Source organism: Vipera ursinii (assembly GCF_947247035.1).
Source record: "Vipera ursinii genome assembly, chromosome: 2".
NCBI classification, from domain to species: domain Eukaryota; kingdom Metazoa; phylum Chordata; class Lepidosauria; order Squamata; family Viperidae; genus Vipera; species Vipera ursinii.
In genome coordinates this window covers 81,184,840-81,198,489 of record NC_139513.1, presented here as the reverse complement: position 1 = coordinate 81,198,489, position 13,650 = coordinate 81,184,840, and the positions used below count along the sequence as shown (strand labels likewise).

At 40.9% G+C, this 13,650-nt stretch overlaps 1 protein-coding gene across 9 annotated transcripts in view; it reads right to left on the bottom strand.

Moving 5' to 3' along the window:
* TNIP1 (TNFAIP3 interacting protein 1) overlaps window positions 1–9,190 on the bottom strand; it is a 96,904-nt gene extending 87,714 nt beyond the window's left edge. For all 9 annotated transcript variants that reach the window (XR_014491023.1, XM_083351292.1, XM_083351295.1 and 6 more), the window contains exon 1: window positions 9,082–9,190. The gene's annotated coding sequence lies outside the window, so the exon portion shown is untranslated. The remainder of the gene's footprint in view (window positions 1–9,081) is intronic.
* Between the last annotated feature and the right edge of the window lie 4,460 nt (window positions 9,191–13,650).

The following is a 13,650-nucleotide window of genomic DNA, read 5'->3' as shown; positions in this document are numbered from 1 at the left end:
GGGTTAAACAACTGCTTAAGACGCAGTCGGCCCAGGTTCGAATCTCAGAAGGGTATGGCTGACTGATGAGAACAAATAAGTTTGAAATGATCATATCGGTCTCCCTTTATTCTTTGTTAGCAAGCCAAAAAATTCACACACACACACACACACATATATATAAAAACAAACTAAGCGAACACTGGGATGGAATAAGACCAGCTGTATTAGGACCCTCTTTAGATGTATAGACATGCATTGCAGCATGAATAAGGCAAAAATAACGGGTATCCACCTAATTTCATTAAACAATACAGCAGGCCAGGTGAACCTACCCGCCATCAATATGAAAACGCCTTAACTTCATGGATAACACTGCTTTATATCCACGGTGTATCCGAGGCCACAGCGCGCATACTAGCCCTTCACAAGGTCAGTGTTGCCCACAGACCTGATCGGACTTTACGAGTTTGTGTCATGCGCCCTAAAGATCCACTCTCCAATGAAGAAAAATCCTCGGTTGTGTACAAGATGTTGTGCCAAAATTGCAACTGCAATTACATTGGGGAGACAGCAAAACGACTGAGGACTAGAGTGCACGAAAACAAGCTCGCTATTAGAAGACAAGAACAACATTCACAGGTGTGGGCACAAATGGCCACACATAACCACGTCTTTAATCTAACAGGGACTGAGGCAATTGCCAGTGACAACACTAAAGGCGGCCGTTTGTTTAAGGAAGCTTGGTTTTCAAACCGCTCCTCTAGCAACCAGCACATAGACCTCCCCCCTGCATATCAGGCACTAAGGAATTGGGAAGAGGAACGACGTGCACGATATGGAGGCAAACAGCGCAAGCACTTACAGAGCACCTCATTGTATCAAAATCGGAATTGCACAAACATACAATCACCCTGCATTGTAGAACACAGGGAAGAAGAGAAACAACTATTTAGAACCTCTGGTATGAGAACACGGGCAATGACTAGAGCTATAGTTATAACACACGGAACTGTCAACAATCCACTTTTGACAACAGACACCCAGAGACAACTACATCCCCCAAAAACAGATGTGCGACGACTCAAAGGAACACGGCCGGCCTCAACAAACAGACCGGTGACATGCTCCATGAGCAGAGCGCAGACACTAATAGTGTAAATGCGATCTCCCCACCCCAGCGTTTCCATCATGACGACGTTGGCAGTTCGCCAACGAAAGCTTGATCTTTTAACAATAAAAACTGTTTTCGTTTTTCTTATTCCATCCCAGTGTTCGCTTAGTTTGTTCATTTTAATATGCCTGGGATTCGCATTTTTAATCTTATCAAGGAATATATATATATTTTTAATCTTATCAAGATATACACACACACACACACACACACATATTACTTTTTCTTGTTGTATTGTTCTTTTTGCTGATTTTTATATTTGTTTAAACTGTTTCTAAGCCGTTCAGAGTCACATATATGAGATGGGTGGCTTTAGAATTTTGAATAATACATGAATGATAAAGTAACTGAACACATGCTACTATAGTATTTGGGCATATGTCCCCAAAGGTATGATAAAAACACTAGGAATGTTTCCAGGAAACAGAGGCCAATTCTAGCCCAGACTATTTCAGGGGAAACAATCAGAACATGATTCGTAGAACATGAATGCCATGAATAAAAAAAATAACAAAAGGGGGAAGGGAGTATCATGACCTTCTGCCCTACATCCTGTCCCAATGGCCCAGAAAAAAGAGATGAAGGTTAATGAATAATGGTAAAAGTCCAAATGATTTAGCCACAAATAAGAACCACCAGTTGGGAAAGAAAATATGTATCCAGAGCTGGCATTAAATTGGTACAGAGTATAGACAGTGAATCTCAAGGAGGAGTGATTAGATCAGAACTCAACATCCTGAATGACTCGATTTTGTACACACATCAGGGACTGTCTCCTTTTTGTAATAAGAGAACAGACCCAGCACAATTTTAAAACTACATCTTTTCTTGTGCCCAGAGCACCTCTCACTGTCCAATTTTATTATAAATAGTCTAAAGTTTATAATAAACAGTCTGTGTACCCTTACTTCTAGGAAGTTTGTTCATGGTTACCTTCAAACCAATGCTATACTATTGCCTGGAATGCTCATGAATACAACATATACACACACCGACAGAATATGTGAATATGTATACGGGTGGTCCTCGACTTACAGCGGTTCACTCAAAGTTACAACAGCACTGAACAAAAATGAATTATGACTGTTTTTCACACTTATGACCGTTGCAGCAGCCCTGTGGTTATGTGATCAAAATTCAGACACTTGGCAACTGACTCATATTTATAAGTCTCAGTGTCCCAGGGTCACGTGATCCCCTTTTGCGACCTTCTAACAAGTCAATGGGGAAGCCAGATTTATTTAACAGCTGCATTACCGTACTTAACAACTGCAGTGATTCACTTAACAACTGTGGCAAAAAAGGTCGTAAATCAGGGAAAAACTCACTTAACAACTGTCTTGCTTAGCAACAAAAGTTTGGGCTTGATTGTGGTCGTAAGTCAAGGACTTCCTGTGCATACATGCATATATACACAGATACACAAGTAAGGGCAAAAGTCAACTATTTGGTTTCATCCTGACTTTTTTTTTTACAGAGGTTATCTCAAAGCTGCAGAGGGAATCCTGGAACACTAGGACAGCCTAACCACTTCCAGTACAGGTAACCAATACAGGAGTTCACCCAAAGGTTACAATAAGGAGCTGGTGACTTGGCTCATATAGATACTAAGCCATAGTTTAACCACAGGCTATTGAATAAACCACAGTGGCTAGACTCACCAACAAAAGCTAAAACAAAATCAAAGAAACTAGTCTTATGAACAGATCAGATGGATTCTGTGAGATTCTATTAGGACAGTGGAGTAATTCCATCAGGCATTCTTAAAAAAGCTCTGTGTACAAACGTCACTCAAACAATATCAGTATGTTTAGCAGTGATGTGTGCAAGAGAAAAATCTTCCACGTGCAGCACATGTACCTTGGCTTCTAGATAATGCAGGTTCTAGTGCAGACATGTCAAACACAAGGCCCGGGGGCCAGATCCGGCCCGCAAAGTGGTTTCATGTGGCCCGCGAAGCCATCCTGGAAACAGTGAGGGAATGGCCCCCACTGCCTTGGCCCTGGCCCAGAGACCCTCCTTCTGCCAGAGACCCTCAGATCTGTCCCACTCCTGCCCAGGCCCCCATAGGCACCCTTGATGCGAACGATGTAGAGCTGGCCATGCCCACACAGTAGGCCATACGCACTCTAGCCACGCCCACCCAGTAGGCCACGGCCACCCAGGCCATATCCACCTGGCCCCTTGAGGGCAACTGCAATGTTGATGCGGGCCTCAATGAAATTGAGTTTGACACCTCTGTTCTAGTGGAAGCCAATACGTATAGAGATTGACCTCAACTTACAACCAGTTGCTTAGCAACTGTTCAAAATTACAACCTGCCTGAAAAAGGGGACCTAATGACCCAAGTCAAAGTTCTGATGGTCACCCCACCCCCACCCCCAATCCCACTACCATGGTCACGTAACCATACCTTTGAGCAACACAACCACAATTATGGCCATTTGCAGCATCCCAGAGTCATGTGACTATTTTTAACCACGGTTTTGCCAAAACTCAACACTTACTTCCAGTTTTTTGCAAAATCACACCCATAACAAACAATAGGTTCATAGTTGTGACTGCCGGATTTGCACTTATGACAACTGCAAAAAAATATAAAATCCGTATGACCAACTGGTTTTATGACTGTCGCAATATACATCTCAAGGAACTGGCAGACGTGATCTCAGAACCACTGAACTATATTTTTCAAAGATCCTGGAGCACTGGGGAACTACCAGAGGACTGGAAGAGAGCTGATGTAGTTCCCATATTCAAAAAAGGGAAAAAAAATAGATCCAGGAAATTACAGACCTATCAGCCTAACCTCAATATCTGAGAAGATTCTGGAAAAGATAATCAAACAACAAATCAACGAACACCTTGATGCAAACAAAGTCATCATTAAAAGCCATCATGGGTTTGTCAAAAACAGATCATGCCAGACAAATCTTATTGCATTCTTTGACCAAGTGACAAAACTAGTGGACCAGAGGAATGCTGTAGATATAATTTACTTGGACTTCAGTAAGGCATTTGATAAAGTAGATCACAACCTACTACTTGATAAGATAGAAAAATGTGGGTTAGATAGCATCACCACCAGATCCATTCGAAGCTGGCTGACAGGCCGTACTCAGCGTGTGGTCCTCAATGGAACTGCATCTACATGGAAGGAAGTGTGTAGTGGGGTGCCTCAGGGCTCTGTTCTGGGACCAGTGCTCTTCAACATCTTCATCAACGATTTGGATGAGGGGATAGATGGGGAACTCATCAAATTTGCAGACAACACCAAGCTGGCAGGAATAGCCAACACTCCAGAAGATAGGCTTAAGAAACAGGAGGGTCTGGACAGACTCGAACACTGGGCACTATCTAACAAAATGAAATTCAATTGTGAAAAAAGTTAGGTTCTGCATTTAGTCAGGAAAAATCAAATGCATAGGTATAATATAGGTGGTATCTTGCTCAACAGTAGTAACTGTGAGAGAGATCTCGGATTCCTAGTGGACAATCACTTAAATATGAGCCAGCAGTGTGCTGCAGCTGCCAAAAAAGCCAACACAGTGCTAGGCTGCATTAACAGAGGGATAGAATCAAGATTACGTGAAGTACTAATACCACTTTACAATGCCTTGGTAAGGCCACACCTGGAATACTGCATCCAGTTTTGGTCACCACAATGTAAAAAAGATGTCGAGACTCTAGAAAGGGTACAGAGAAGAGCAACAAAGATGATTAGGGGGCTGGAGGCCAAAACATATAGGGAACGGTTGCTGGAATTGGGTATGTGTAGTTTAACGAAGAGAAGGGTGAGGGGTGACATGATAGCAGTGTTCCAATATCTCAGGGGCTGACACAAAGAAGAGGGAGTCAAGCTATTCTCCAAAGCACATGAAAGCAGGACAAGAAGCAACGGATGGAAACTAGTCAAGGAGAGAAGCAACCTAGAACTAAGGAGAAACTTCCTGACAGTTAGAACAATTAACCAGTGGAACAACCTGCCTCCAGAAGTGGTGAATGCTCCAACACTGGAAGTTTTTAAGAAGACACTGGACAGCCATTTGTCTGAAATGGTATAGGGTTTCCTGCCTGAGCTGGGGGTTGGACAAGATGTCCTCCAAGGTCCCTTCCTAATTATTATTATTATTATTATTATTATTATTATTATTATTATTATTATTATTATTATTATTATTATCATCATCATCATCATCATCATCATCTGTAGTGAGCAGTCGCCATAATGGTCATATGTGGAGGACGACCTATATGTACTGCAATGTTATTTTGCATATGGAGTTGTTGTTGTTGTTGCTGTTCTTAGTTGCGAAGTGTCCGAGCCATCGCAACCACATGGACAACATTCTTCCAGGCCTTCCTATCCTCTACCATCTTCTGGAGTCCATTTAGGCTCACGCCTACTGCTTCAGTGACTTCATCCAGCCACCTCATTGTCTGTTGTCCCATTCTTCTCTTGCCCTCAATCTTTCCCAACATTAGGCTCTTCTCCAGTGAGTATGGAGTATATGGAGTAACATATGGAGTAACAGAAACCAAACTGGGGATATGCCACATAACAATCCTTTCTCACAAATCTACCTCTTTGTTTTGATCTCCATACTCTATACACAGGCCACTGGTGATGATTTCAGGGTTTTTTTTTATTGAGCTTTTCACCTTAATGGTTATATTACAACTCTGTTGCTGAACATAAACTTGCCTACTGTATGATGATGCCAACAGCAAAGCTGGAATAGAATCAAAAAATCTTTTAAAAAAGGACTGCCTTGCCTTCCCTTTAAAATCAGGTTGTGTGTTTTTTTAATTCAACCATGATATAATGATAATAAGCTTCTGTGAAAATAAAAATATTTACAACAGACAGAATTTTGAAACACCAGTATCAAATAACTGACAAAATATTGACTCTTACTTTCATTCAACTCAATATAGCCTGAAATACAAGGATACCTCCAACAGAAAGTTACTCAGAAGTGAAGCTTTCCAAGACGCTTTGTAGCTTCAACTACTCTGTTACTTGACTAGTAACCATTAGTTGGTTTCACTCATTATGCTAAACCTTGGTTTCCAAATCAAGGGGTTCAGTTCACACAATACTCTAAGCCCCCCAAAACAATACAGGTAGTCGACTTACTACCACAATTGAGCCCAAAATTTCTGTTGCTAATCAAGAAAGTGGTTAAGTGGCTTTTGCTCCATTTTATTATCTTTCTTGCCATATTTGTAAAGTGAATCACTGCAGTTGTTAAGTTAGTAACATGGTTTTAAGTGAATCTGCCTTCCCCATTGACTTTGCTTGTCAGAAGGTCGTAAAAGGTGATCACATGATCCTGGGCACTGCAACTGTCATAAATACTTGACAATTGCCAAGCATCTAAATTTTGATCACATGACCATGGGGATGCTGCAATGGTCATAAGTGTGAAAAATGGTCATAAGTCACTTTTTTAGTGCCATTGTAACTTTGAATGGTCACTAAATGAACTGTTAAGTCAAGGACTGCCTGTATTATATCTTAGAAAAATGTCTGATTATGCTTATTTTCCCTTATTCTGAGAAATAGAGAATGAGAAATTGAACTGACAAACCAAAATAATTGAAAAATAATTGGGAATTTGTTACAGAACCTCCCCACCACCACCACCACAAAGAAAAATGACAGGAAATTCCAGGAATATAGGTTAGGCTAGACTGAAAAGTAGAAGCACCCCCCCCCCCAACACACACAATACTGTAGTAGCAAATCACTACTATATTGTTATCAAGAAAAATATTTGAACATGTAGCTGCTTATATTGTTTTCCAGTTTCCCAGCCTGAGGCTAGATCCGTGCCCCTCCTTCAATTTGAATATGTTATTTTTACTAATAAGATTTAGCTTTACTTCCCTGCTCACTAGTAGCTATTCACTCTGACCATGACATGCTGATCAACCATTTATAGAATGATTACCATTAATTGGATTTAGCTGCCCTACTAAGCATACCAGCCACAAACCAGCCAATCATATTTTAACATTAATTACATGGATCTAACTCGCTCTGGGAAAGAGAAGATAAAATATTTCCCACATATCCAAACCTGTAATCTATGGAAGACATTAAAAAGGTTATATAATCCTGTGCATGTTTATCTGGGAATCCACATATTTTAACTTTGAACAAATAGGTATATATATGCCCTCGCTGTGATGTCCCGTTGCCTGGAGGCGGTTCGGGTCTGGATGGGGAGGAACAGACTTCAACTCAACCCTGACAAGACTGAGTGGCTGTACATTCCGGCTTCCCGGGACACTTGGGATGTTCCATCTCTTTCTATGGGGGGTGAGCTTTTACCCCCTGTGGATAGGGCTCGCAACTTGGGAGTCCTCCTAGATTCACGACTCACTTTGGAGGATCATATAGTGGCCGTGACTAGGGGGGCTTTTGCCCAGGTTCGCCTGGTGCGTCAGTTGCGGCCCTATCTGGACCGGGAGGCCTTGTGTACGGTCACTCATGCGCTCGTGACCTCTCGCCTAGACTACTGTAATGCTCTCTACATGGGGCTTCCCTTGAAGACTACTCGGAGGCTCCAACTGGTACAGAATGCGGCCGCGAGAGTTGTCTTGGGAGTTTCCTGGTACTCCCATGTTACACCTTTGCTCCGTGAGCTGCATTGGTTACCAGTTGTCTTCCGGGTAAGGTTCAAGGTTTTGGTTATGATCTTTAAGGCCCTACATGGCATGGGTCCGCGATACCTCGAGGACCACCTGCTGCCGGCGTCGACTCCCCTCCGCCCTGTGCGCGCCCACAGAGAGGGCCTCCTCAGGGTGCCTCCTGTCAAGGAATGTCGACTAGTGGCCCCCAGGGGGAGGGCCTTCTCTGTGGGTGCTCCGGCATTATGGAACCAACTGCCGGTTGAGCTCCGGATGGCATCAGACCTCCGATCCTTCCGTCGCGGGTTGAAGACCCATTTATTTGAACTAGCGGGTCTGGCCTGATGGGGGTATATGGGTTTTTATAGACTTGTTTTATTATTCTTGTTTTAACTTGGGCATTGATTTAATTGTCTTTTAATTTTTGTATTGTCATTTATATTTAAGCCCTGTGAACCGCCCTGAGTCCCTTTGGGAGAAGGGCGGTATAGAAATCTCAATAAATTAAATTTAATTAAATATATATATATATATATATATATATATATATATATATATATATATATATATATATATATATATATATATATATATATAATGAAAAGAATTGGGCCCCAGATGTCAGACACATCAGTTGCTCCCAAACACCAACAGTGCTTGGCAAATGAGTCAGTAATTTAATTCATTTACATGACACCACAATCTGATGTGATCTTTCCACTCATCTACTTCAAAGAGTTGCCACATACAGGAGATCTGACCTTTTAACAACAAGGAGAAATAAGTCAAACAGAATTTCAGTTGTGCACTAGGACAAGGATATTTTTTAAAAGGACCTACATTCAAAGGGATGTAGGAAACTCAAAGGGAACGTTCACCTTTTTTTTTCTGGATAACTCCCCCCCAAAACTCAATACAGTTACAACATCATTGTTTACTACGTGCAATGCTAAGTGACATTAAGAAAAATCGTTCACCAGAAAGTGGTCCAAACAAGAGAATTCAGACGTGCCTCTGCATGCATCCCTTACAGCGATACTCTTGTTTATCCCATGCTCGCTTATTTCGCCTTTATTCCCGAACCCTAAAATACCAGGAAATGTGACATGCACCCCTTATATTATTATTATTATTATTATTATTTTAAAGAAAAAAAGAAAAAGCCGTGCCACACATAAGAGCATCTGGGACACGTATCGAAAACACCCAGGACTTCATGCTTCAGTTTAAAAGAGAGGCAATGAACTCGACTTCCTGCAGGGAGAGGGGAGGAGGTGAGCTAGTCCTACCTGCTAAAATTGTACGGATCGAGGTCCAAACAGCTTCAGGACCTACAGAGCTTTGCGTTCACTGGCATAGCTTTTACTTCCTCTCCGCTTGCCCAGGAGGAACCTTGACTCAGATCCGCCCATTTTGGAATTTCCCGAGCGCCTGATTGACAAGCCGCTCAGCTAATCAGAAAATTTTCCCTCTGCCGCCCGCAGAGGCACAAAAGAGAGGAACCGGGGCGGGGAAGCCCAAATAGGCTGGTAAATGTATTAAGCGCGCGTCGTTGCGCTTCGGTTCCGCGAGTCAACAATCTGCCTTCTGACGTTATCTCCCGAGTCCGCCCTTGAAATCAAAGCTGGGAGCTGGCCATAACGGTTTTCTGCATAAACAAGAAATATGGTTGCTTCAGCTTGTGGTGCGTTCCTCGCTGATCTTTTCCGGGGGGGGGGGGAGGATGTTGAAGTTTGCTCGGTTTTACGTTTCAGTCCGTTTCTTTCTGTTCCATGCCTTCCCGAAATAAAGCATAAAAAAGTCCCTTTTGCAAAGGATAAATTGATAAAAATGCAATGAGATTTGATCGGAATTAAATCTAGCTAGGGAGGCAGCAAACCGAAGAGCGTGGCAAAATAGCAACCAGATGATTCCTCCTCTAGCATGAGTGTGCAAAATAAATGTATTGTTTTCTTTACAAAAGGGGGATCGTGTTAAATCTGCATTGTGTTAAATATAGGCTAAGATGATTAAAATAAGGTAAGCTCGTAGGAAGTGCTAGTAAGGTGTTATAAACTAATTTACAGCAGCTTGGCGTTTCAGAACAATCTTGCTCGGCAATTATATCCAGAGTTTTATTTATTTATTTGCTTGTGCAAGTATTACACAGCTAGTTATGTTGCTATAGTTCAGCACCACTTCAACATGGAATTGATAATGGGGAGGGTCATGCATTTTTAAAAAAATTATCTGCATAGCTGAAGGCAGGAGAAAGTGGGAGAGCAATGTGACTCCATAAGGAGTGGACTTCAGTACTTTTTTTTTAGGCAAATGTTCCTATTACAGTGGTAACAAGCTGCGTCTTTCAAAATGCCATTATCTGATTTAATATTATGGGGACCTTGTTCAGGAGTGTTCAACCTAAGGTATCCACAGCTTCTAAAATATAATATACAGCCGTGGATGTTTCCAGATATGTGATTGCTAGTGCTAATTATTAAAAGACATTTGCAATAATATCGTTTGGCCCTTCCTAATGGATTTTCCCCTGCAAGGGAAAAAAAAACAGAAGCGATAAAACGACTTGGGAGAACAGCAAATGGAATTTGGCTGTATTTAAAGTTCCATATAAAAATCTCTGAATGAGGTAAGACAATTATAAAATAAAAGCTTATCTTAAAATAGAATAGAGCTAGAAGAGACCTTGGAGGTCTTCTAGTCCAGCCCCCTGCTCGAGCAGGAGAACTATACCATTTCAGACAAGTAACACTCTAGCCTCTTCTTAAAAACCTCCAGTGATGGAGTGTCCACGATTTCTGGAGGCAAGCTGTTCCACTGGTTAATCGTCCTCACTGTTAGGAAGTTTCTCCTTAATTCCAGGTTGCTTCTCTCTTTGGTCAGTTTCCAAGCATTGTTTCTTGTCCTGCCCTCTGGTGCTTTGGAGAATAGTTTGATGGCCTCTTCTTTGTGGCAGCCCCTCAAATACTGGAATACTGCTATCATGTCGCTCTTGTTTCTTCTTTTCTTTAGACTAGTTCTACAGCCATTCTTCATATATTTCAGGCCTTTGATCATGAAAATGGTGTGTAATAATTATGAATCCCTGGTGCCATTTTCATTATACTGGGGAGTAAATTCTGTAGCTTTGAACTATGGTGCTGGAGAAGACTCCTGCGAGTCCCTTGGACTGCAAGGCGCTCAAACAAATCAGTCCTAGAGGAGATCAACCCTGACTGCTCTTTAGAAGGCCAGATCCTGAAGTTGAAACTGAAATACTTTGGCCACCTAATGAGAAGGAAGGACTCACTGGAGAAGAGCCTAATGCTGGGAAAGATTGAGGGGGGACAACAGAGAATGAGGTGGCTGGATGGAGTCACTGAAGCAGTAGGCGTGAGCCTAAATGGACTCCAGAAGATAATAGAGGACAGGAAGGCCTGGAGGAACGTTGTCCTTAGGGTCGCGATGGGTCGGACACGACTTCGCAACTAACAAAAAATTCTGTAGACATGTTATTCTGAAACAGTACTCTATACTCTTACGTGTTCTGCCAGCATTTTTAATTTTTCCATTTATGTGGACCACTGAAGCATCACTGCAAGTTTTTTAAGACCATGACATAACCGGGTTGATGACACATTGCTTTTGGTGCATCTACTACTATGGTGCATCTACTACTATGCCTGTTGGAATGCCAACATTAGTTAGGAATTAATTTTTTAAAAAAAAAATTAAAAATCTCATAAGATCACAAAAGCTCATGAACGTTTAGAGTTCCATTCTGCGATCTTGCGAAAATGTAGCTGAGAATACCAAATCGTGCCAGAATTGCTAATGTTGTAATGTTGTGGCTATTAAAATGGTTATTTTATTTCATGTGAGCTCACATTAAGGACAGTCTATTTGTGTGCATCAACCACGCACCTGAGATCACAAGTTGCATGGCCCTCTGGTAGATCTAGAATTTTTGGGATATCTTTCTTGAATTTTAACAAGTGGGAAAGTTTATACCAGAGGCATCACATGGGAATGTTGCAAAGCACAGATGAGAATTAGATTCATGAGAGTAGAAAATGGTAGGTGGAGCCAGGTGGCTGTTTCCTTTTTGTAACCCACCTCTCTCATTTTTCTTCCTTCCCTGTTCAGCAGGCTGCTTAGAGCTTTAGAAATTTGGCTCAGGGTCCGGGGTTATACATCTGTCTCAGAGGCTTCCATGAAGCAATGACAGGCATGCTGACTAGCTGGGTTTATTGTGAAAACATTTTGGTTTGCAAACAGCTGTATAATTTGCCTTCAATATATACCTGTTTTGTAGGAGCATTAAAGCAACCTGTTTAAATGAAAGAAATGCATCTGAGAAAATACTTAACTCATTGTAAGGGTTTGTTCGATTTAAAGTTGACTCTTTTTTTTTCTTCTTCAGAAAAATGTTTCAATTGACCTTAATTCTGAATCAAGCAAGGAATCCCAAGCATGAGACAAAGGGGGGGGGGGGAAACAGTGATGATTACTAGTATAAGAATTCTAATTAGGTTTACTCACCATTTTGAACAATATTTTGAAGCGTTAATGGAGAAGAATTTGTCACAATAAACCTGGGGCTGGTGTACATTAGGCTAGCAATGGAAATCCTACCCTTAGGTTCATATTTGGCTTAGATAAATTCTCCTCCTACATTTATCTCATGTGGTCCACCTGCATGCTGGGGAGTGGGGAGAGTGACATTACAGTGGTGGAAGTGCTTTACAGGGCATAAAGCAACCTTTCCAAGGAGTACCTTCAAATGGTCATTAAACTAGAGGTTGATAAGTTGAGGATACTTGCAGAGAGAACTAGAAGGAACTAAAGGTACAAATAAAAGAGAAGAACATTTAAGTGACTTATTTATACAGAATGGAGCAAAATATTTTAACTTTCGACATATTGAAGTATATTTTTGAATAATGGACACAGAAGCTAATTTCAAAAGTGTCTGACTCTATAGATAGATTATGTTTAAAATACATTATAGAAGAGGAACAAAGTCTATCAGACAAGACCAGGCTGATCTGATCTAAATATAACAAGCTAGAAGAATGATATGGGAAAAGATGCCACCCTGGACATACAAAAAAGACTAGCTGATGTTTTTATACTTACAAGGGATACGTAAATAACGAATCAAGAGGGTGACCTGGATAATCTTCCTACAGTGGATTTTCAGAAGAGGCTTTTTAAAGCTTTGAAGAATTTTATGAAAAGGATAAAGAAAAACTGAAAAGAATTTGTTTTAAGACATTATTTGAAGATACTAAATATCAAAGAAAGATTGTTAGAAGTGAAAGGAAGGAATATAAATTTGGCTTACTTGATCAAAATTAAAACAGATATGCTTTTATCTCTGGTAACCCTTAACAAGCTTTTGCTGATCAGGACTGAAATGACTAAGGAAATTTAAGCATAGATAAGGGGATATAAGAAGAAGAGAACATTTGTTGATTAGTTTTTTATATCTTTAGTTGTAATTTTTAGTAAAATTATCATTAAAAACAACTAAATGATTCTGATCAGGAGATACTGGGTTTGTGGGATGTGAGATATCACTCTACACACACACCCATTTTAATAATGTAATCTTTTTAAAAATCATTAAAAATATTCTTTATCGATGTGGGATACATATTTCTGTATTCAATTGGCTGACATAGCAAACCTATCTTGGATTTGCCAGCAAACTTTCCATTGCCTCTGGAAAGAAGCAGCATTATGACAACAAAAATATGGTGGACACCCCACCCTTCTGTCCCATAATTGGTATGGACAGACCTTTTGAAATACAACACAGAAAGTAAGGTATGATAAGTTGAATTTACTCATTATAGGTACAGAAATCTTTTTGGGAA